Raw genomic sequence first — 24,511 nt, 5'->3', positions numbered from 1 at the left:
AAGAAAGAAAGAAAGAAAGAAAGAAAGAAAGAAAGAAAGAAAGAAAGAAAGAAACCAGTCTCAGAAACTTGTTTCCTAAGTTAAGCAATATTTTCAACTTTCCTAAAGATGTTTTCTTTCATCACTTTTTGATGAAAATACCATATGTCCCCATGGCTCACATAATAGAAAATGTAATCATATACATCTGGGCAAGGTGAAGAATGCCAAGGCTGACCCAGGAGCCAAATTATGTTACCTTAATCTTCCACACTTAGTTCAGGAAAAAATGTTAAAACTTAATAGGGTCTGGAAGCACTAAAATGGTTCTATTTCATAGAATTTGGATTTGTAATTTTAAAACTTTTTCCAGTTTTTAAAAAGCTACCAATTAAGCTGCTAAAATTCAGAGGGTTTGTGCTTCAATATAACGTCCCCCCCACCCATAATTTAATTTTCATCTGAGCAGTCAAGAAATATATACACAGGACCTGGGTGAATTATGAGCTCTGCCCTTTTTTTTTTTGTTTTTTTTTTTCCATTTACAGCCTCCACACTTTTAATCTTCCCCAACCCTATCCTTCCCCAACCCTGTACTTCCCAAACTCTATCCCTAAATTCCTTTCTGCTGCTGATAATCTTTTCCATTTTGATATAATTGCATACTAACTGGGTCCCCTAAAATTCCAAAGGCATTGTCACATGATACTAAATATAAAGGACTTGATAGACTGTGAACAAAGCCATTTCTCTCCCTAAGTATAGTCCAGTTATCATCTTTATCTCTAAAATAAAGTTTCTGTCTATATTGGTTATTGGGTCACAGGAGAATGGCTAGATGGATTTGGAAGGTGTGTTTCGGATGGTACAAACAAAATTATTATGGAGTATCATGGCCAGTGGTGGTGATAAAGGGCATCCCAAAGAGTAGGCAGTCTTCCACAGTTGGCAGCTGAAAGTAGGGCTTTTAAGGCTGCTATGCAAAAAGAAAAAAAAAAAACAACAGTGATTTCAACAGTGAACCCCGAGAACCAGGGGTTGACTTGCAATTGGGCTGTTTCTCTTGTGCTCATTCCCATAGGTGAGCAGTAGCAGGGACTTTTATATTTAAAGAAAGATTTTGAGGGGGCACCTGAGTGGCTCAGTCGGTTGAGCATCTGAGCCCCTTTTTAAAGTTTTTATTTATTTTGAGAGAGGGAAAGAGAGAGTGAGGGAGAGAGAGAATCCCAAGAAGGTTCCATGCTGTCAGCATGGAGCCTAGAGCATCCAACTCTTGATTTTGGCTCAGGTCATGATCCCAGAGTCATGAGATTCTACCCTGTGTCGGGATCCACTCTGCAAGTGGAGCCTGCTTAAGATTCTCTCTCTCCTAAGGGCATCTGGTGGGCTCAGTTGGTTGAGCATCCGACTTCAGCCTCAGGTCATGGTCTCACAGTTTGTGACTTTGAGTCCTGCATCAGGCTCTGTGCTAACAAACATCTCAGAGCCAGGAGGCTGCTTCAGATTCTGTGTCTCCCTCTCTCTCTCTCCCCCTCCCCTACTCATGCTCTGTCTCTCTCTGTCTCTCAAAAATAAATAAGTGTCAAAAAAAAGAAGATTCTCTCTCTCCCTTTTCCCCTCTCGCCCGCTTGCTTGCTCTCTATCTCTCTCTAAAATAAATTTAAAAAAAAATTTAAAGGATAGGTTTTGATTCTTCCATGCAATTTTGGAGTTGTATATGAACAGCTGGTATATGACAATACTATAGTAATTTCTTAGAAAATTATGTATACTTTAATATCTTAAAAATTATATTAAAGTTATTTATTTTGCTATATATAATAAATTGGAAGAAATAATTACAATGCGATCCTTGACTTCAAATAGCTGACAGTCTTGTGAGGTGGAGGACTGTATTTGCCTCCTGTAATGCATGATGAAGAGAAGAGGTTTAGACAGTGTACTAGGTCAACATTGAGGAAAGCTTACTAGTCTTGACTGGGCACATAGAAAAGCTTTATTAAGGTATCTGCCTTCATATATAAAACGTTACATTTTAATTTTTTTTTCAACTTTTTATTTATTTATTTATTTTTGGGACAGAGAGAGACAGAGCATGAACGGGGGAGGGGCAGAGAGAGAGGGAGACACAGAATCGGAAACAGGCTCCAGGCTCTGAGCCATCAGCCCAGAGCCTGACGCGGGGCTCGAACTCACGGACTGCGAGATCGTGACCTGGCTGAAGTTGGACGCTCAACCGACTGCGCCACCCAGGCGCCACATTTTAATTTTAAAAATATTTCACAGAGCAGCAATTCATGCCACCGGAAGTTTGGAAAATTTTTGACAACACAAAAAAATCTGAGTGTATACCTTCAAATTCATTTTGTTTGGACCAAAACATTAATCAGTGAAGTTTTACACAAAGACTATGTGATATTACCATTTTTTCTTTCTTCCTCCCATTTCACATCTCCTCTCCCTTGTAATCAACACTATCAAGGCTCCTGTTCCCAAAATTCCCTTGCACTCGGTCACCATCTCCAAACTGAAGGAAAGGGCAGGACTCTTCAGGGAGAAAATGGACAACAATGACATTTAGGGGTCAAAAAGCTTACCTGAAAAGGTGGCTTTGGATCAGACCATGAAAAGCACTGTCTGCCATATGTGGGGGAATGAATCTTACTTAACTCTGTAGGTGTTTCATTGAAGAGCTTTAAGCAAGACACGGACAAGACCAGATCTGCCTTTCAGAAATATGATTGTAACAGCACAGAGATAGGAGAATAATTTCATTAAAGCACAAGAGAAGCTAAAAGTTCTGGAGGGCTGATCTAGAAGGATTTCATTGTTACCTCTTGGCATTAAAGAAGCTGTATTAGTTTGCTAGGGCTGCCATAACAAAGTACCACAAACTGAGTGACTTAAACAACAAAAACTTATTGTTTCAAATTTCTGAAGTCTGAAATCAAGTTGTTGTCAGTGCCAGTTCCTTTTGAGGGCCATGAGGGAAAGATCTGATCCAGGGCTCTGCCCTAATTTTATGTTTGCATAGTTCTCGCTGTATGTCTCTATTCAAATTTTCCCTTCTTAGAGGAACATCCATCCTATCGGATTAGAGTCTATCCCATGGCCTCATTTTTAACTTGATTCCTCTGTAAAGATTCTATCTCCAATAAGGTCGTATTCTGAGGTACTAAGGCTTAGGATTTCAACATATGAATTTGAGGGGATACAATTCAACCCATGACAGAGACCAATAGACAAGGATTAAATAATTTGTTTGCAATCATAGGGTTGATCAGGATTAAAATCTAGATCTTTTAACTCTTAGCTCAGGATTCTATCTACTATACTAGAGGTGATGCAAGAAAGCACTCTATTGCCAGCTAGCATTGTGGTTTCAATAAGGTAACTTCTAAAGTGCTGATATTGCCCATAAAGAATTAGTTATTCACAAAGGGATTGACTAATGTCTTGAAAAAATTTTAAATGAGAGTCCTGATTTTAGCAACCAAATTGATTTTTTAATAGAATTTGGAAAGCAGAGTTGATCTTCTTAAAGCAAATATCATGAGGTAATTCAAAGTACTACACGCAAGCCCTCGCTCATGCAGTATTATTCAGCATCGTCCAGTGATACTTTCATACAAATCCCAGGATCACAGTTTGTGAAAAAATTAGATGGGGTAGCTTGTTTTTACTGGTTAAAACTCCACCTTTCTTTTATATGCAATAAGAAGATAGCATTTTTTTTTTTGTTCATAATAATGTTATAAAGCTTACATTCAGAACAAACTAGGACAAAGGACTAAGTGGAGATAATATGGAGCCCAAGCTTGGGAACAAATCTCGAATTTTTTCCCTGATGTTATGTCAGCTCATATGATGATTATATAGGATTTATATGAGTGGTGCTCATATGCTTTAAATCATTCAACAGATAGTTACAACCACAGATAATTCAAATTATTCATTATACTAAATCATTGTACCATCAAATGGAAATTTGTTTAGCACTACTAAAAAAAAAGTTCATTTGCTGAAGAGGTAGAACAGTTTGATTAATTGTCAGAATTTTGTTATGCCACAGCCATTTATCCTTTGTTTATTTTGCTAAGAGAAAGTATAGAATAACATTTAATTAGTAAGTATGGGGCTACACAGAGATGTCCCTCAAAGATCTTGGAAATAAGTGAACTTGTCCACAGAGAAGTAAATTTTAAAAGCAACAAGTAATAAATTGGTAAAGCTATAAGCAGTCACTGGAAAGAGACAGGATGACTGATAGGCCATACAACCAGGCTTACTCCAGTCTGATTATACACATGTACATTGCACATACACGTACACACACACACACACACAAAAGTAATATGTCCCTCAACAAGGAAACTCATCAGCACAGAAATAGAAAGAGAGTAATATAGGCTGCTGCTAGAAGTGCCCATTCAAACACTCTGTATGGTAGAGAAAGAGCCCTTAGCCATCAGGTATCTTCAATCCAAATGGCAAGGCTATTCCTCCAGTGTAGATGGATAGAGGTGGTGATAACTGATGAACTTTACTGATTTCAGTGCCATTGGCAAACCCCTTACTTCGTGAGAGGGGAGTGTTAAGGCACCTTAGTATGAAGCAATTCCATATTTAATTCATTTAACTCTTTTTGTTCAGATTCTACTCTGAAATAGCATCTTCTTGATTATGAGTTAGTTTTAAGTGTAGAGCTTGATTATAGAGAGAGAATACAATACTAGAATACAATTGAGTATTCTAGTCCCATATGATTGTCCCCATTCTAACTGCAAATTAATACATTGACAACCTGGCATTAGTCCCTCAAACTTTTATGCATCCCAGTTATTCTACAGAATTTTCTTAAAGCTATGTTTAGGATAATGTTACAACCTTCAAAGAAAATGGGCAACTTGATCTTGACTTTATCAAGTTCTTTCTGGCTCCAGGAGGCTTTCCCTTAGATAACAACGGTATCCTGTATTTCTCTTTTCTGATTCATTTCTACTTTAGGCAGTAAGAAAATGTTCTCACCACTGTTTCTATGAAGTTTTTCTCTTCCCCTATTCTTAAGCAAGAGAAACATGTCTAATTGGCCTAATGTCAACCATATACATTATCTAAGTCAAAAATCATTCTCTTTAAAACACATACAAATTGTTACTTTTAAGAACTTAAAAGATTTCATTCAATTAACACTGAATCAGTTTCATCGTAGAACTAATATTGTACCCTATGAGAAATACAATTTGCATTCCATTAGTTCATATTCTTAAAATGCTTCAAATGGAAATGTCTTTGAGTGTTAAGTATTTTAGCCTCCTGAAGGCTTGTTATTTATCATTAATGTTTCATCAAGAAATGACTTTTTTATAACCTAGTTTTAGAATTCCATCAATAAGTACAAAGCTTCACAATAGGTCCTTGAACCTCCATTCTCAATAATAAGTGACAATTATCTCTGTGTTTTATACACATTATATGGAATTAGAGCCCCCTGTAGAGACATTAGATTAGGAATTATGAAACCAATGTGGCATGCAGTCATTGTCCTGATATTTTCAAACCATCAACAAAGAATGGAAAAAGGGGCATCTGGGCCCTGACCTACCATGTGGGACCATATTATGCAGCAGGGTATCTCTATGAGAGTCACTAACTAGACTGCCTGTGTAAAGTTAGATAAGGGGTAAGCTTTATGCTGAGAAACTCTATAAATAATTATGCAGTTCACCAAGCAAGGTAACACTGCACCCTGCGGGGTCTGAATCAGATGACTCAGTATGTGAAGAAAAATATTTGTATTTAACTGGAATTTAATTTAGTTTCACATCCTCACTATAGGTTAATCTTCCTTAAAAGTAGGTCACTAAATTGGTAGTGTTTTGAAGTGTTAATTTCTTTTGCCATGTCTGTCATGTCTGTAGACCAACTTTTGTAGTTTATAATGTAAATCCATACTTACCCAGAATAATTTGAGGGGTTAATTCTATGGTGATCAATGAAATGGCTAAAATGAAGACTACTGTCTAACTGATAACAAGAAGATTTCAAGTAAAGGTCCTTCAAAACCTAATTTCATGAGAAGGGATTCATATGTAATTATCTCCATCATTCTTTTTTTTTAAATTCTTTAATGTTTATTTATTTTGACAGAGAGACAGAAAGCGAGCAGGGGAGGGACAGAGAGAGAGGGAGACACAGAATCCGAAGTAGGCTCCAGGCTCCAAGCTGTCAGCACAGAGCCCATCGTGGGGTTCAAACTCACGAACCATGAGATCATGACCTGAGCCGAAGTCTGACACTTAACTGACTGAGCCACCCAGGCACCCCATCTCCATCATTCTTAAATATGTGTTAATAACTGTCCCTAAATAATTATTTTCTGAAGTTAAATATATATGTCTCACTTATTAATTTGTTTTATCTCAACGTTTCTTTCTTTCTAGAGATTTTCCCAGAACTCTTCAGATCAGCCTGGATCCAATTTTCATAACTCATCCACACAGTGGATGGTGGGCATTTATATTATGTCTCCTTAGAAGCAGACATCGTCCTACACAATCATCTAGAGCTTCTTGCAGCCTTGAAAGGTACATCAATTTTTGCATTCATCAGAAGAGTAATCTTCATTGTTATTTTTATTGTTACCTTATTAATTTCTCCCCATGACTCCTAGTAACCTCTAATTATAGAGCCAGGTAATGCTATGATAAGTTCTGCTGGTTAATAAGATGTTTCTAATCCAACTAACGAATGTCCTCTGAAACACTTGAGCTCTTAAATTAACCTGATAAGTCATGCTTCATAAGAGCGTAAATATTCCAGTTCATTTTGGCAATCCAAGGAGATTTTTTATAATCTGGAAAAGGTTAAGAGATGCAGCTCAGCTTCCTGGGACAGTATTTGACATCCACTGACCTTACCCGAGGAAAAGCTATTCTTCCCTAGAATCTCAAGGCAAAGACATGATTCATTCTGTATCATTAGGCTGCGTACATATAGCATAGAAAAGGGTGTTGGGAAGAGAGAACTAGTATTTATTGAACAGCTATTTTATAATAGCCAGCAAGTGATGGAGTTTTACACAGGTAGGCTTATTTCAGGCTCACAAAAGTGCTACAGTAGATAGCATCAGCTTATCAAATTCATTCCACAAATTATATATAATTGATAACACTCTATTGTATAATGAAACTTGCAATGAGAATAGACCTAACTCTTCTCATATACACCCAAAAAGAGATAAATATGTGAGGTGATGGTTGTACTAATTAACTAGATGGTGGGGAGGAATCTTTTCACAATGTATACATATATCAAATTACCACGATTTATTATTATTATATTTGTTCATTATACCTCAATGAAACTGAGATTAAAAAGGAAAGGAAGAAAAACTCAGAGATAATAATATCTTAGCTCTAGGAGAAGAGAGATTTGAGCCAGGCTCTTTACGCTATGTAGCCTCTAACATAGCAGACTACATAAAAATAAATTTTTATTTGTATATCAAGACACACACACACACACACACACACACACACACACACACACAACCACCACACCAAAATAAAAGACAAATGACACACTTGGACAAAAATATTTTCAATTTATGTCCCAAAGAATTAATATCCTTAATACATAAAAGACTTATAAAAGTAGAGAAGAAAATAATCAACAACACAATAGAATAATGGACAAGAGATATGAGTAGTAAGATCACAAAAAAGAAATCAAGGCATGTGGCTCTCAAATATGTGAAATGATGCTCAGTATCACATGTAATAAGTTAAAATCCACTGAGATATATTTTCTCATCTAATTGGTAAAATTCAAAATTTTGTTATAATTTACTAGTCATGCACAATCTAGACTCTAATGGACATATAGCCCATTTTCATAAAAATGTAAATTTATAGGAATTAAAAGAGAGACATGGAAAGGAAAGCTTTGGAGTAAAAGAAGGAGAAGACATACATTGATCAGTTGCAAAATTTGGACCTTATATGGATGTGAACTTGAAAGAGTTAAAAATACTTATGAGACAATTAGGAAAAGTTGAACAGTGGCTAGATGATTATGAAAAGAAATTATTGGTAAAATATTTGGTAAATATTGATAAAAAATTTATGCAGGATAATGGTATCATGAGTTTTTTTTGTTAAATCCTTATATTTTAAAGAAATACACTGAAATATTTATGAATAAAATGATACGATGTTTGGCATTTGCTTCACAATAGTCCAAGGCAGGCAGGCAGTGGAGGATGTAGTGGATTTTATAAAGCAAAATCAACTATGAGTTGACCATTTTTTAAGTTAGATGATAAGTTAATTATATTAATCTCTACCTTGTTATGTTATTGAAATTTTCCATAATAAAAACTTTTTTGGACTGTCAAAGCAGTGTATGTTAAAAATAGATATAGTTGTCCCTCTGAAGCTCAATTTACCATAGTGTATATCAAAATATTTTTGTGATAAAAAACTGACAAAGTCTCTACCGAACCCTGAAAATCTGAAGACAAAGACAAGGTTTATGTTTTTAGGATTGCATAACAGACAACTTCTAGTTCAAGATGAAATCCCTTGTTCTTTCACGTTCCCTAGCAATTTCCCAATGGCTAAGACAATCTCCCTAGGTCCTCTCTTCCTACATTCTTCACACTTCTCCTCCTTACTTTCTGTTTACTTACTCTGGGCTCCACTCTCAGCAGCCATGCTAGGAAACTAAAAAAATTTTAAAAGCACCTTAATTAAATTATCCCCCTTTTTCTCTCCTTGTTATTTGAGGGACTGCCATAAGAATCATCTTTCTACACACAAAGTGACCTGAAATTATTTGCTTTAAGGAGATCTTTCCCCACATTTAAATCAATGCTCTGTGCCATAAGTATATGGATTTATGTATTAAATAGATACATATTCTCAAAATCTTAGTTTTTTTGATATAGTCATTGACCTATACCGTTCATATTTCACAGCAACAGTTTGCTAGGAATGCATTATATTGTTTATATTTAGATTTTTTTAACTTATAAAGACTCATTTTGTTCACTGTTAGGAAAAATATACATGAGGATATACATCAAATATATATGTATATGTGGAAAATATGTATTTCATCAAAGAAACAATTATCTTTTAGTAGTTCTGAATGAGAAAGTCATCATATAACATCTAACAAACTTGTCATCTTTTATGCTTTAATTTTTAAAAATCACTTTATATTGTTCTCTCCATTTTGTTTCCTACATCCTCCCCCCAAATGTAATGCATTGAGACATTACAACTACACAACTTTCAACTTATTGGAAAATTTCTGTATGATTTTATAGTTAAATTTAACTTTCTGTAGCAACTTTTGTACCTTGCAGAATTATTCATAACTGCCATATCAAAAGTCATCCTTATTATGTCAACAAAAATTTATTGAGTTTCTGACAAAACAGAGGCACCGCCTCTTTCCCCTGTATCGCTCAGGACTTGGGCACAGAGCCCCGTCTCTCTCTCGCAGTGTTCTAGTATACAGTGCAACTCCAACTTCCCCTGAAACTTCTGTAGTTCGGATCCAGAAGACATCTTTGCCTCTTTTCTATGTTTATTTAGCACATGAAACCTTTGACTCTTGGATTCATGCATCTCAGAACACCATTCATTTCTGGGTAGCTCTTCACTTGTTTTAAGCTTGGACAATTTTTTTATATAGCTTCTGGAAAAAAGTTTAAAAACATGTGTTCAAGGGAAGATCCTCAAAGCCCAAATGCAAGCTCATGCCCTAAATTATTGCCTAGTTAGTTATTTTTTTTTAAGTTTATTTATTTTGAGAGAGACAGAGACAGCATGAGCTGGGGAGGGGCAAAGAGAGAGGAAGAGAGAGAGAGAGAGTCCCAAGCAGGCTCTGTGCTGCCAGTGCAGAGCCCAATGTGGGGCTCGAACTCATGAAAGTGTGAGATCCTGACCTCAGCTGAAACCAAGAGTCAGAGGCTTAACCAACTGAACCACCCAGGCACCCTGCTTAGTTTAAATTCAAGTGACATCCATGAAAAGACTGACTATAGATAGGACAGTCATTTTTAGAGGAAGCTAGAAACAGCATCATAACTTTTGGGAATGGCCAACAATTAATTTGCTTCCATGATGTCATATGTACAATATTAGGTCACCTGGTAAGTGTTGGAATACATTTTTGCTGCAGTGCAAGGAAGTTTCTTTTCACCATATGCACCTTAGCCGATTAGTTATCAAATTCACTAGTGTAATTAAATGTGAAATAGGAAAACACGCCTAATTCCTTTTTCCTAGAAGCAAGTTCTTTTTGAGAAATAGCACACCATTAAGCTAGTTGGTTTGGAAAAGACTCAGTAACTTTTTATTTGAGCCCTCCCAAAGACAATAGCGACATTATTCCCCATGGTTTAGGTTCTTTCCTAGTTCCTCTTACTCTGAAATTTCTGATTTAATGCAAAAGCTATGTCACACATTTTAGTCCTGAGGGAAATTACTGTGACCTGTTTCTTTTTTCTTTTTCTTTCTTTTTTTTTTTTTTTTTTACTTTCTTCAGGGAGCTTATTTTTCTCCACTTCCCCCTTCCCCCAATTGTTGGCTTTTCTTACCAGCTACACTCCTCTAAATCCTGTTCTGGCAGGGCATGCCAGCTGTCTACTGAGGATGCATCTAATCTTGGCCCCTGTCTGTCATTTGGCCTTTTTAAAATGGTCCCAGTTAAACATGTTGTGTAATAAAAATAAATAGGTTTGCCTCCCTGAGTGCTATGACTCACCCTCATTAAAGCCTCTGCTGCCTTAAACGACACTGATTTTACCTTTCTCTTCAGAGTAGAAAAGCTAACATATGTGTGCTTTGCAATAGAATTAGAGCCAGAAGATTCTTGTATTTTAGTTAATCCACATTTATGGATCACATACTATATGAATCAACCAGGAACGTGCCAAAAAAAAAAAAAAAAAAAAAAGAAACCTGTATAAGGGGCAAAAAACAAAAAAAAACAAACAAAAAAACCCCAACTCTACCAACTATTTCATCCCAGTATATTTAGATTTAATATCAACAACCTGAAATCCACAAATCTTTTAGGAGTTGGTATCTCAGGAATTCCTTCAGCTTGCATTCTTGGCTTTCACAACCCTGAACAGAATATACATATTTAGTTGCTCTTGCCTTCCTGTGGTCCTGTTCTCCTCCAACCCCACCTGCCTGCCTACCACAGCTTCTGCTGTTTCTGACAAAAAGTCCTAGGTGCTGAATACCCTTCTGCAAGTTTCCCCTCCATATGTCCGTCCAGATTGCTGTAAATAGTGTATGCATTATGCTTGAGTTCTTTGAAATTATAAATTATTAATACTAGCTGGAAAATATTAAATAGTTATCTCTATTGTGTTGTTCAGGACCTGTCTGAGTAATTGGTTTTGTAAAGGAATGAACATGAATCTGAGGGAGAAAAGATCCACAAGGAATTTGACTGTCTTATGTGTTCCTACGATATGTTGCATAGTTCATCCTAGGAAATTTTCAGATATATTATTTGCATGTTATACACAGATAAGCAAGAAAACACTGCCTAGTAGTATTTAAAAGTTAATACCAATTAAGATGCAGATGGAACTTTTCTTTGAAAAAGCACCTTGTAAAGCAAAATCATTTTAAGCAAAATCAACCTATTTGTAGTTTTTTCCTAGTATTCATGTAAATGTTGCTACCTTCATACCATGAATCCCTGGGTCTATATGGGCAAATCATTTGTTTAAGTAGCATGCGGCAATCCCAGACTGTCACCTGCCAGTTGTTACACATCAAAGCCATTAAACAGTCCTTTCTAAAAGGAGAGTAGAGAGGCTGATAAACAGTTTGTATCAATGGCCAACCTCACACACTTAGAGGGCAGAATTATAGGGCTTTAAATATGCCCACCAGAGAGTAAATTAAAAGTAAACAAATAAAGGAAATTCTCAATTATAGCTTTACATGTTAAAGGCCAGGCTTCTTTAATAGAAACTTCCTTTGTGGGCCAGTGATTCTCACTGTCCATTTTTTGTTTTTGGTGGTTTTTTTGGGGGGGGGGGCTCTTAAAGCACTTTCTTTAGAATAGAAAGTTAAAACAAAATCCAAAATATAAAGTTAAAATTCAGGGCACCTGGGTGGCTCAGTTGGTTGAGAATCAAACTTTGGCACTGGTCATGATATCGCAGTTTGTGGGTTCGAGCCCCACATCGGGCTCTGTGCTGACACCTCAGTTTGGAGGCTGCTTTGGATTCTGTGTCTCCTTCTCTTTGCCCCTCCCCCACTCACGCTCTTGTCTCTCTCTCTCAAAAAGAAATAAACAATAATATATATATATATATTATATATGTTAAAATTCAAAGTGAACTCTTACCACATATCTTTCATGAAAATAGTTATCTCACCAGGAAGAAAATTGGTCATGGTTCGAACTAGTTTCTCAAACTGTTTTCCCAGGATCTCTGGAAAACTTAGAAGGAAAGAAGACATGCAACTTCAGGGTCAAAATTTCCAAAATAGTGTTTGAAATTTTTTTCATTTTGATGATAATCTTTTTAAAGATACCAGTTATAAAAGTTCTCTTTTGTGGTATACATTTTATTTTTTATTTTTTTTAATGTTTTTAATGTTTATTTATTTAGAGAGATAGACAGCGTGCAAGCAGGGGAGGGGCGGAGAGGGAAGGAGGGAGACACAGAATCCAAAGCAGGCTCCAGGCTCTGAGCTGCCCGCAGGCTTGAACTCACAAACCATGAAATCATGACCTGAGCCGAAGTCAGATGCTTAACCGACTGAGCCACCCAGGTGCCCCACTGTGGTATACATTTTAAAGAAAAATATGTTTCCATAGGTTTAGAGGTCTGCAAGAAGTTTATTTTTTACCCCTCTTTATAAAAGGGGTCTATACCATGACTCAGGTTTGAGACTAGCTTTGGTTAAGGAAATGAACAAATTGGTTCTTACTATGTAACAGAGCAGCAGAAACTGAAGAGAGAACAAAGACACATGATGGGAACTTTCAAAGGAAAATTGCACTCAAGAAAGTTAAACAAGGAAGGCTTTATTTAAGACTGTTGTAACAGGGGTCATTACTATTGCAATAAGGTAGAGAAATTGAACTCAGTGTAGGGGAAACAACAGAGGGAAGAATTATTAAGCTCTATAGGACTGGAAAGTACTGGAGAGCATTAAGGGGGAAGTTGGTCAATGTGATTAGGCTATCTGTGTTTGCTAACTGGCGCTTATTCTAGACTGATAACAAATTTAAATTCCGAACACCTAGCTCAGTACCTTGCACAGTGAAGAACACTCAATGCATTTTCTCATGGCAAATGTTAATTGCGCCTACTCTAGTCCCACCGTATACTAAGCATTAAGATAAGACAGTTTCTGTGCATTAGCAGGTGACAGTAAAGTCGGGAAAAGAAGCAAATAAACAGGTTTTCAATAATGCAGCCTGCTATAAGAGGACATAGAGGAGTACATGTCCCTCTGATTTAATACCTATAGGGACTCTAGCTTATTGTGGTTGGTGCCATTCATTCATTCATTCACTCATTCAAAATACAGTTATTGATCACCTACTATGTATCAGACACACTTGTAGGTGTTGGGATTTAGCAGTGAACAAAACAGACAAGAGTTCATAGGGTTTATATTATGATGAGTGGGACCTACAATAAACAACCAACTATGTAAGGCAATGTCAGAATAATGGTAAATACAACAAAGAAATTAAAAAGTCTGGAAAGAAGAAAGAGAGTAACAGGAAAGCCCTACTTTAGGTAGAGGGTTTAGGGAAAACTTTTCATAAAGGCAAGTTGTGAGCAGATTTTAAAAACGAGGTAAGGAAGCAAGTCATGCTAGTATGTGAAGAAGAACACTTCAAGCTGAGAACAACAGCATATGCAAAGGTCCTGGGACAGGAGCATATTTGGCATGTGTCACAACATCAAGAAGGCCAGCATAACTGGAACAGAGGGAGGAGTAAGAAGACTAGAAGGAAATGAACTAGGAAAGTTGGCCAATGGCCAAATGATATAAAATCTTGTAAAAACCATGGTAAGGACTCTGGATTTTATTCTAAGCATGATAGGATGCCAATGGAAGATTTTGAGCAAGAAATCAATATGATACAATTTTATTGGATTTGCTCTGTACTTGGGGGGAGGGCTGGTGCATTAGATAGGCAAAGATGTCTGGCGATGGCAGACTGAGTTTACTGTGGAAAGATACATTAGAGCTAACTAAGTAAATAAATTCAACTGGGTTAGAGAGTAGAGAATGGAGTAGAAAATTGCAGCAGGCAGAGGCAGCAGCATGTGTAAAGTTTGGGGACAGGAGTCATGATAATATCTTAACTGGGCTGATTTACCCAGTAGACAGTACTAGACGCACTGTGCTAAAGGCCAGTGAGCTTTCAAAAGATGGCAAAACTGTTTGAGACCAAAAAAAAAAAAAAATCTTTTTTTTGTTGTTCTGAAATAGTAAAGGGGGAAATTTTTAAATTAAGTGAATCAATAATTATAGCAAAATATAGTTAAAAACAGAATGTAGACTCCACAAAAGTAGGAACTTACCTATTTTGTTCACAGAAGTATTTCAGGACCTAAAATAGAGACTAGTCTGTAGTAGGCACCTAATAAGTATTGAATGAATTGATGAAATTCATTCTATTTTATAAAATAAGGTATTATGTCAACCAGTCAACCACAACTCTGCTCAAATCCTAGTTTTTTGTAAGCTCCTCTTCATGTGGAACGTGGGTTTGCTGTAATATGTCTGATGAGATGTAGATTTCCAAAAGGAATTATTTCCAGGCCTGTGTCTTTAAAAGAGTCTGTGTCCTGGAAACCAGAAAGTAGTTAGTATTGCATGAGCTGGTGGAATAGTAAGGAACAAATCTAGAAGCATCAGCAGGAGCCAGGCTGTGGAGGGCTTCGTAGTGCCATAATGAGAAGCATCAACTTCATCCTGGAGGGAATATGGAGCCATTAAAAGCATATTAGGAATGGAAGTCAGAGTCAAATGTTAAAACAGGCACTCTGGTTTTCACTCTGACAGTGGATTTGATTGAGATAAGACTAGTAATTGACTGGAGACAAGGTAAGAAGATGGTTGTCTCAATCTGAGGGTAAAATGAAGATAGATTGATCTATAAGGTCATGACCCTGGGAATGATGAGAAGGGAACTGACTTAAGTCTATTAAGGAGATAATATTAGTTGGAATTGGTAACTAATTAGTTGTAGAAGTAGAAATAGGGAAGCATTGTGAATGATTCTCAGGTTTGTAGCTGAGTCATTATAGATGGAAGGTAGTGCCTCTCCCAGAGAGGAGGAGTAACAGAGGAAATGCTTATTAAATTAATTAATTGATTGATTAATGAAAAGATGTTTCTAGTCCCCCTCCAAAATTTACCATCAATTTTACCTTGGGTAAATTACTTAAATATCATTTCCCTTATCTGTAAAAAAAGGACAATTGTATCTACTCCACCTGCCTCATAGAGTTGGTTTGAAGAACAAATATAATATTTTCTAATATAAAAAAAATTTACATTTTACACATAAAAATATTACATAAGTTAGAAAGCATATTTTTAAGAAGGGGCCTTCTTGAACTCACCATAAATATATTTTTAAAAGAATATTACAGGGGTGCCTGGGTAGCTCAGTTGGTTAAGCATCCGACTTCAGCTCAGGTCATGATCTCACAGTTTGTGAGTTCGATCCCCGCGTCAGGCTCTGTGCTGACAGCTCAGAGCCTGGAGCTTGTTTCAGATTATGTGTCTCCCTCTCTCTCTCTGACCCTCACCTGTTCGTGCTCTGTCTCTCTCTGTCTCAAAAAAAGTAAAATAAACGTTAAAAAATTTTTTTAAATAATAAAAAAAAAGAATATTACAAATGCTTTTTCATAAGCGTGCTTTTCCCCATCTTATCCTCAGCAACACTGTTATGCATTTTATGTTTAACATTTTGTTACTTAAAAAATAGTTTTCTTTATATCTGCACACACTTCCAAACAAGGTATCACAAAGTTTTTCTTGTTCTTGAGCTTTATGCAAGTATGTCATCTAGACAAATGTACCTTGCTTTTATTCAGCAAATATTATGCCTTCATTATGATTACAGAAAATTTATATATAAAAGCAAGAAGAAAACTAGAAACAATACAAATGTCTATCCACAAAATAATAAAATTATGATAAATTCTCCCAGTGGAATATTATATAGCAGGAAAAAATCATAGCTAAATATAGTAATAGAGAATATGTATTATTACCTTGAAAAATTGCAAGAAGGTATGCAAATATAATAATGCTTTTATGAATTTTATATAGTTAAAAATAAAAGTTTCTAAGGAAAGTCTATCCTATTACAACACCTGATAAGAAGTTAAATCACATTTTAGCAATTAAGAACCAAGCAGGAGATTGCTCATTGAGAAGATAGATGCTTTCTTTTGAGCTTTTGTTTTTACCTTTATGTTCTCCTACTTAGAGGTGCTCAGTGATCACTACCACTAACTGCCAGGAATGCCTGCTTTCTTGAACTCTAAGGCCTAAGCATGTATTAAGAAATATTTTTTGTCTGTAACAGGGTTTAGGAACTAGCCAATCTGTTTATTTTGTCCCATTCAGACAAAGGCCAACTTTATTAAAATTAAAACATTACCTGACTCAAATCATGGAAGACTTAGTATTTTATTTCAATAAGGGAGGCTTCTCTATTTCTGAGGACTTTTTTAAACATCAAGAATTTTCGTATGCCCTAAATTGGATTCAGAGCGGTAGAACTTATTTTTTAAGCCCTATGAATAGATCTAAGTGTTGTAGTGCTAGATAATAAATCCTATAGAATCAAGTTATTAAAAATATAAACGTCTATGGCTAGGAATTATTCTATTTGATTTTTATCTTTCCTTCCTGTATCCTCAGTATTTAAGGAGTACAATAGTGATTCCGAAAATGTGCCAATCCAAGTCAACACAGCTTTGCTTCAACCCATATCCATTATAAAAAGGTAAAGTTTTAATCTTTGGCAGGAAGTAAAAGGAGGAAGTCTTGTTTATGCTTCCATCTCAGTACGAGCAGTATATTCCTCATCTAAGACATAATTTTCAGTTTACTACTACTACAACACTGCTTCATTTGTCATTTCTGTATCTATCTATACATATATCTATGTAATACATACAATTATCATGTATCACATTATGATTACAATTATCATGGCTCATTTAAGTACATATTTTCTTTATTCTGGTAATAGTTGATACATTTATAATTTATTCTGTGTCTAAGTGCTTGACTGTTAAAGCCTGCAGCCTGTTAGGTGAGGACTTATTATCCACATTTTGCAGATGAAGAAATTGAGACCCAGTGAGTTAAGTAGTAAGATCAAGATCACACTGTTCCTACGTATTATACCTAGGGTTCAAACCCACATGTCTGGCTCCAGGGTCCATGCTCTCAACCTTACCCTATATTGCCTTTTACTAAACACCTATATGAAATGAAGCCATTTAAAATGTCGGTATAGAATTAGGCTAGCAACCCAACCCAAAGATGTTTTGAATTTGCTTAGTAGCTACTTTGAAAATTAATCTTTGAAGTCTTTTTGCCTTCATCAACTAGGTATAATTTTTTCCCCCATTAGTACTGCCATTGAGTCTATGACCTCTTCCAGCTGAAAACTACTCTTAACTATTTCTACTCTCCTGAACATTGTTGAAAAGATACATAAGAGTGACTGATGCAATTAATTGGCAAATTAAAAGAAATTTTTGGTAACTGGGTGCTTCAGATTGAAATTTTGCTCTTGAGAAACAGTAACATATTTTGGTCTGCATTAATCAAATGAATAGCCTGTATTAATCTATTTCATTGGGTAAAAAAAAAAGTTGATCACTAATTTAATTAGCTTAGCCTATAATTTGTGCCCTTTGGTCATAAACTATCAGAGATTATTCCTGTGATTATTTTAACAAGGCCTTTGAAATTTGAGTACATAGCATTCTCATGACACTATAGTGTTGTCTAAAGGTGCAAGCACAAAATTTTATTCAAATATGAACATTTTGAGCAAATACTGCAGTGTATTAAATTATTTCAATACATTTAAAAATCTAACTAAATTACTAATTCCTATTGAAAACCAGTTTACTTGTGATGAGCACTGGGTGTTGTATATAAGCGATGAATCACTAAATTCTACGCCTGAAACTAATATTACCACTGTGTGTTAACTAACCAGAATTTAAATAAACACTTGCAAACCAGTTTAAAGGGTACAAAGTTTTCAAATGAAGAAATGTTTAAAACATTTGCTACTGTGTACAAAAAAACCTTAGCATTGGTGAAATATAGTCAAAATTTAATTCTCAAATTATTTTAATGGAGAGAAATATGAGACAATCATTTGTGTGTTTCCTGTTTATTACCCGACACTTACAGATACAAAACATATGTAAGAGAGGTAAGTCAGGCTCCTAACCCTCCAATCTCTGTGTAACAAGGCTGGGCCACTTATCACAATGGTTCTGTTCATTCAGTTAATATTTATGGACCACCCATTCTATAAAAGGCACTATACTAAATTCTCTGTAATCACATACTGCATGCATATGATATTTTAAAGTGCTTCCAACATTCACAAGTATTGTCATGTTTTGAGTTATGAGGTACAGTTGGCAATATTGGTGTCCTTCTTATCTGATTACAAATGTAGAAACTGAGGCCCAGCAAGGTTAATTATACTACCCAAAGTCACAGAAGTGGTGAGGAAACAGGCTACAGAAGCAGTAATGGTAATAAAAAGGAGAGGGAATAGAAATAGCCCATCAAAAGGTTCTGCTTCATAAAAGTCTTGATTTGAAAGCAGTGTTAAATGGTGTGGTCATACACGGAATACAGACCAAACTCACTTTTATCATTAAGGGTTAAGATTCTTGTGATTGATACAGACCACGTTCCAATAATAATACTGTTTTTAAATATAGTTGGTATATTCTTATATCATACTTTTCTCTCTTCTTGCTTAAACTTAATTGAAAAAACAAGCTTCAAAAAGGCACCCTAAGAATAAATAGGGTATGTAATGAGCAACCATTATACATGATTTCTTCACTCATGTGGAACTCCTATAACCCACTAATGAGTTCACCACTTGTGAGGTACTAAGGCCTTTTGTTTCAACTAGGTTAATCATATTTTATGACCAACCATTATGTCTCTTCTATTCATGTATACTACTATTTCATCACTAGGTACAGTATTCATACTTTATGGTCCAATTTATTATTTGGCTGCATCTGAAAACCGAGTCTATATGAATATTTTATTTGATATGCAAAATACACTAAAGTTACTGTTACCTTTATAAACATATTATAAATTGTATAAAAAGGCATATTTTATTTATTTTTTTTAATGTTTATTTATTTTGGGAGGTGACAGAGACAGAGTGTGAGCAGGGGAGGGTCAGAGAGAGAGAGAGAGAGACACAGAATCCGAGGCAGGATCCAGGCTCTGAGCTGCCAGCACAGAGCCCGACGCGGGGCTCAAACTCACAAGCTGTGAGATCATGACCTAAGTTAAGTCAGATGCTTAACTGACTGAGCCACCCAGGTGCCCCTAAGAAGGCATATTTTAGAAAAATAAGAAAATTGAATAGGAAGTTTCTAAGCTTTCCCATCGTCGATGTCAGCATACTAAGCATGCAGAAATTTATTTGGCTCAGTGTTGATGGTAATAATGTCTACTATTTATTGGGTACCTTCTCTGTACCTTACTCTTTATGTATACATTTATGTATTCATTATTTCACCTAGCTGAATCTTTAAATTGCACATATTACAAGAATTATCTTCGTTTCACAGCTGAGGAAGGTGACGTTCAGCAAGGGTAGTAACTTTTCCATGTCAGAAGGCAAATCCATCCTAACACATTGTCTGCTACATCATAGCTTTTCCCTACCCCCAGTCCTTCCATCCTCTCAGACCAAAAAGCTGATGTTCTGTTTTAATTCCTACTCCATCATCTCTGCAGCTCATTTATTTAGTTATTTATTCAACATATATTTATTGAATACTTACTACAACCCAGGCATAGTTTTAGGAACTGAGGACACAAAGTTAACAAGACAAAGTCTCTGCTCTCAAGCACTTAGAGACTCAAGGCAAAAGCAGGCAATAGGATATAAATAAACAAGATAATTTCAGAAAGTGATAAGTGCTGGGAAGATAAATAGAGTGAAGAGATAGAGAATCCAGGAAGGGGGGCTGGTGCGAGTGGAGAGTGTCTATTTTAAATTGGAAGACCTTTCTGAGGAAGTGACATCTGAGCTGGGCCATGAATGATGTGAAAAGACACCAGGTGATCTGGGGCTGGGTATTCCCAGTGGAGAGAGCACTAAGTGCAAAGGCCTAAGGCAAGAGCAAGTTTAGCAAGTTCAAGAAATAGCTAGAATGCCAATGTGGCTGAAACTTAGTGAGCTGAGAAGAAAGTGGTAGTATGAGATGGGGCTGAAGAAACAAACAAACGCCCAGTCCTGTAGAGCCTTACGGGTCCTGGTAAAGAGTTTGAATTTATTTTAAGGGCTGTACGAGGCCACTGAGGTATGTGGAAATGTCCTAGCCTTATCACTGCCAGTTTAGCTCTTGTTTACCTCTAGCCACCTTCCGTTATCTTTTTGTGATGAAGCAGCTGCCTCAACTATCAATCACCCTCTTAGAATCTCTTCTGTCTCCTGTGGGTTTACCTGACAAATTTCACCTTTTTATACTGATGCCAGAGCCACGTTAACTTAGTGCACACTTTGGATGCCTTGGAACTGCCCTAAGCATGCTCTACCATTCACTAAAATTATCTTTACTTTCTCTGACCCAATGCTGATAGTCCCAGCTAGATATCAGAGAAACATCAAGGGGGTGAAGGTAGAGATAATTCTCTTTAAAGTGTGGCCATCTGACATCACTTTACTAAACTCTGTAAGAAATGTTCACATTTTTAAAAGAAATTCATATGAACCCAAATGAGCTTTTAATCTGTAGAATGTCAAGTCATTTTAATAAAGTGACTTGGGAATCACCACATATACAGGTGTAGCCAGGATTAGTTCTTCTAAATTAATTCTGCTTTTCAAAGTTCTATGACTTTCTTACCTCTGACCAGTACTTTAAAACTCCAACATTTTTCCTACACTTACTCTCTTGACAGTGGTATTGGGGAGGAAGAAACCAATGGGAGAAGGGTATGAGGATGACTCAGAGGCAACTTTTTTGTTTTAAAGAGAGAAACAGAGCATGCTTGAGTTGGGGAGAGGGGCAGGAGAGAGAGAGAAAATCTTAATCAGGCTGCACACTCAGTGTGGAGCCCAATGAGGGGCTGGATCCCATGACCTGGGATCATGACCTGAGCTGAAATCAAGAATCAGATGCTCCACTGACTGAGCCACCCAGCTGCCCCAGAGGAAACTATTTTTACGTGAAAATTAGTTTTAAGTTAAGGATTTGTACTATAGGAATATGCACACAAGTAGATACTTATGGTAAGTAGATATACAAACCATTTCTAGAGAGAATGAATTCTAATATATAATAAAAAGCATTGATATTAATTAAAGTTTGCTTCCCAAGTTTGTTAATAAAAATGATTCCAAATGATTTCTGTGGTCTTGAAAAGTAGTTATAATCATTTCTCTAGTATATTGCCCATAATTCAATCAAACTCGTTAAGGGAAAGGAGCTAGGGAAAGCGATTGCTTTATTACACATGTATTTGAATGTAGTGGCCTAGTAATTACTTTATATTTTTATGTAAAGACGATCCTGTAGAAATTTTCATACATGTGAGATCTCACAAGTTTAATTTCTCCTATACCTAACCTTAGCAAGCAGGTTCAGTGACATGGAAATCAAGAAAGAGAAAGACATAGGACCCAAGAGAAGTGGATGCAGCCCCAGAGAACAGTGAAATGAGAAACAGAGAATGAGACAGTGAAATGAGAGCACTGCTAGGCAACAAACCTGGAAAGCTGTTAGTCCTATGGCAGCAGGAAAACTGGAAAGAAATTTTGGGGGAAAACGTTATCTGATAGAATTTTTGATATGACAGAGCATTTGAAAAAAATGTATACAACAAAGACAGGTAGTGTAAGAAAAGGGAAATGCAAAAAGTAACACCATGAAAACCAAAAAGTAAAACAATAAATGAAAAGAAATAGAACTAGAAGACTTGGCTCTATAGTGCACAATATTTGCAGACTAAATGCTGTAAATATTCTTCACTGATTTAATTAAAACATCTACATGGTTATTTAGAAGAATGAGTGAGGGAAGGCATTAGGGTCACACATCGGTTAAACTCTCATCAGTCTTCTCAGGAATTGAATAGATGTCTCAAAAAGATAAATCAAGAATGGTCTGTGTATTAATAGAGATGAAGTATGCTATCTCCACTGTTAGAAACAGTTAAGAGTTAAAAGTGATTCTAACTCTCAAGGTTATTATCACTAGACTCCTGTCTCCTGCAATGTCTTCTGAAGTATATGACTTGAGTCTGTCCTGCAGTGTATCTTTATGGCATTTCTGATGTCCTTCCCATTTGAAGAACTTTAAAGAATCACTGATCTACAGTCTTATTGCCATATTGTCTCATTCATTCAAGAAATATACTGAATGCCTACAATGTATATATTAGTTACTATAGTATGTACTAAAACTATCAAGCAGTAAACTTAATACTGAGAGATTGTATTCCTTTAATTAATTCTACCTTAATTGTAGTACATATCAAAGAAAACAAGCAGAAATACAGTATGTGGCATTTAGGGAACGGGTTCAAAGGTGCCTTGTTTTTTTTTAACCTGACCTATGTGTATGTATGTATTTGACAAAATAAGCAAACCAAAAGAAGCAGAGATAAACAAATAAAAATATTATACTTCCTACTTCTTTCTTATGAAGCATTATTAGAAAGTTTGTAGCCTAGGAACCACAGTTTTAATTACTTTCTTTATCTATTTCTGTCAGTTACTCTCTTCAGTCATCACATATGCTGTTCATAAGAAAGAACTTACTAACAGAGTAAATTGTTAGAAAACAGTCTTGCTGATATTTCTAAAATGCAGTTTGGATCACATTAGCCATCTGTTTAAAATGTCCAAAATTTCCACTTTGCCCTCAAGATAAAATCTAAGTGGTTCTTTCTCTGTATCTTATCCTCCCCTTCCCTTCTTTCTTTCCCTTCCTTTCCTAAACTAGTCAGTGACAAAGCCATCTGGTGAGGCAGAGTATGACAGGCATAGAGGTTGCTCACAGTGAAGAGTCAAAGCCCAAGCAGAGTGAGTAAGGCATCTGCACAGACGTGGGGACAATCTGGTATTGAGTGCCTGAGTCTGATAAGGGTGAGATCTCTCTCAGATAACAAGGTCCAAGTAGAGTGAGGAGAGCATCCACACAGAAAGGGAAACGTAAATTATAGATTAGTTATATACAGGAGGATTGATCGAACAAGTAAAAGATATTAAGGAAAATAGGAGTCGATTTTCCCAGTGTTTGAGAGGGAAGTTACACATACAGAAAGAGATGCAACTAGAATGAATCCAGTGGCACTGTATTATAATTACAGGTGTGAAATCTGGTTATGTATTGATGCATTTACATCCCAAAATGCAGTGGTTTGAAACACAATGATCATTTTGTTATTTCTCATGGTTTCTGTGCCTCAGGACCTTGAGAAAAGCACATTCAGAGAGTTTATCTCTGGGGATTCAGATGGGAAGACTTGAAATATGGGCCTTACTTGGCAGCTGGGGGATAAAATCATCCAAAGACTCACTCCAATGTCTAGAGTTCCATGCTGGCTCTTAGCTGGGGTCTCTACTGAGGCTATTGCTGGAACGTGTACACCTGTCCTTTCTTTGTGGATCTCTGCTTTTTAAAAGGATGATTCCTGGGTTCCAAAAGGACCAGAAAGAAGCTGTATAATCTTTTAAGACCTATATTGAAAGTCCCTTAGTCTCATTTCTGTCATAGTCACAAGTATTAGCTTAGGATGCTATAGCAAAATACCAAATACTAGATGGCTTAAAAAACCAAAGTTTAGTTTATTTTCTGACAGATTTAGAAGCTGGAAGATCAGATCAGGATGCCAGCATGGTTGGGTTCTGGTAAGATAGCTGCCTTCTCTCTATGTTATTACATGGCAGAGAGAGATAGAGAGCAAGCTATCTGGAGTATCTTCATATAAGGGAACTAACTGCATGATGAGTGCCTTACCTTCATGACCTCATTGTAACCTAACTAACTCCCAAAGGCCCCATTACAAATACCATAACACAGAGGGGCTAGCGGAACATATGAATTTGAGGGGACACAATTCAGTGCACTGAACTCCAATTCAAGGTAGGAGACAGGCATAGGTCTCATTTTCACATGGGAGAAGCATTAACTTTATATTGTAAAATAATTACGTAGTTCATATGGTTTAGGAGACCTTGTCATGGCCATCTT

At 36.2% G+C, this 24,511-nt stretch overlaps 2 long non-coding RNA genes across 3 annotated transcripts in view; one reads left to right on the top strand and one right to left on the bottom strand.

Annotated features, from left to right (window-relative positions):
• Positions 1 to 24,511, top strand: part of LOC121028458 (uncharacterized) — a 207,809-nt gene that overhangs the window by 171,076 nt on the left and 12,222 nt on the right. Inside the window, exons 8-9 of one of the 2 annotated variants that reach the window (XR_005789236.1) lie at positions 6,423 to 6,566; positions 16,935 to 17,081. This is a non-coding gene — a long non-coding RNA (uncharacterized LOC121028458). Of the gene's footprint in view, positions 1 to 6,422; positions 6,567 to 16,934; positions 17,082 to 24,511 lie in introns of those variants that run through there. The other variant, XR_005789237.1, reaches the window with a different exon arrangement.
• LOC121028459 (uncharacterized) overlaps positions 1 to 24,511 on the bottom strand; it is a 78,583-nt gene that overhangs the window by 41,981 nt on the left and 12,091 nt on the right. The window lies entirely within an intron of this gene.

Source organism: Herpailurus yagouaroundi, unplaced genomic scaffold (genome assembly GCF_014898765.1).
Source record: "Herpailurus yagouaroundi ecotype Mexico unplaced genomic scaffold, PumYag 100, whole genome shotgun sequence".
NCBI classification, from domain to species: domain Eukaryota; kingdom Metazoa; phylum Chordata; class Mammalia; order Carnivora; family Felidae; genus Herpailurus; species Herpailurus yagouaroundi.
Note: the sequence above shows the minus strand (reverse complement) of the source record. Positions and strands in the feature narration are given on the sequence as shown.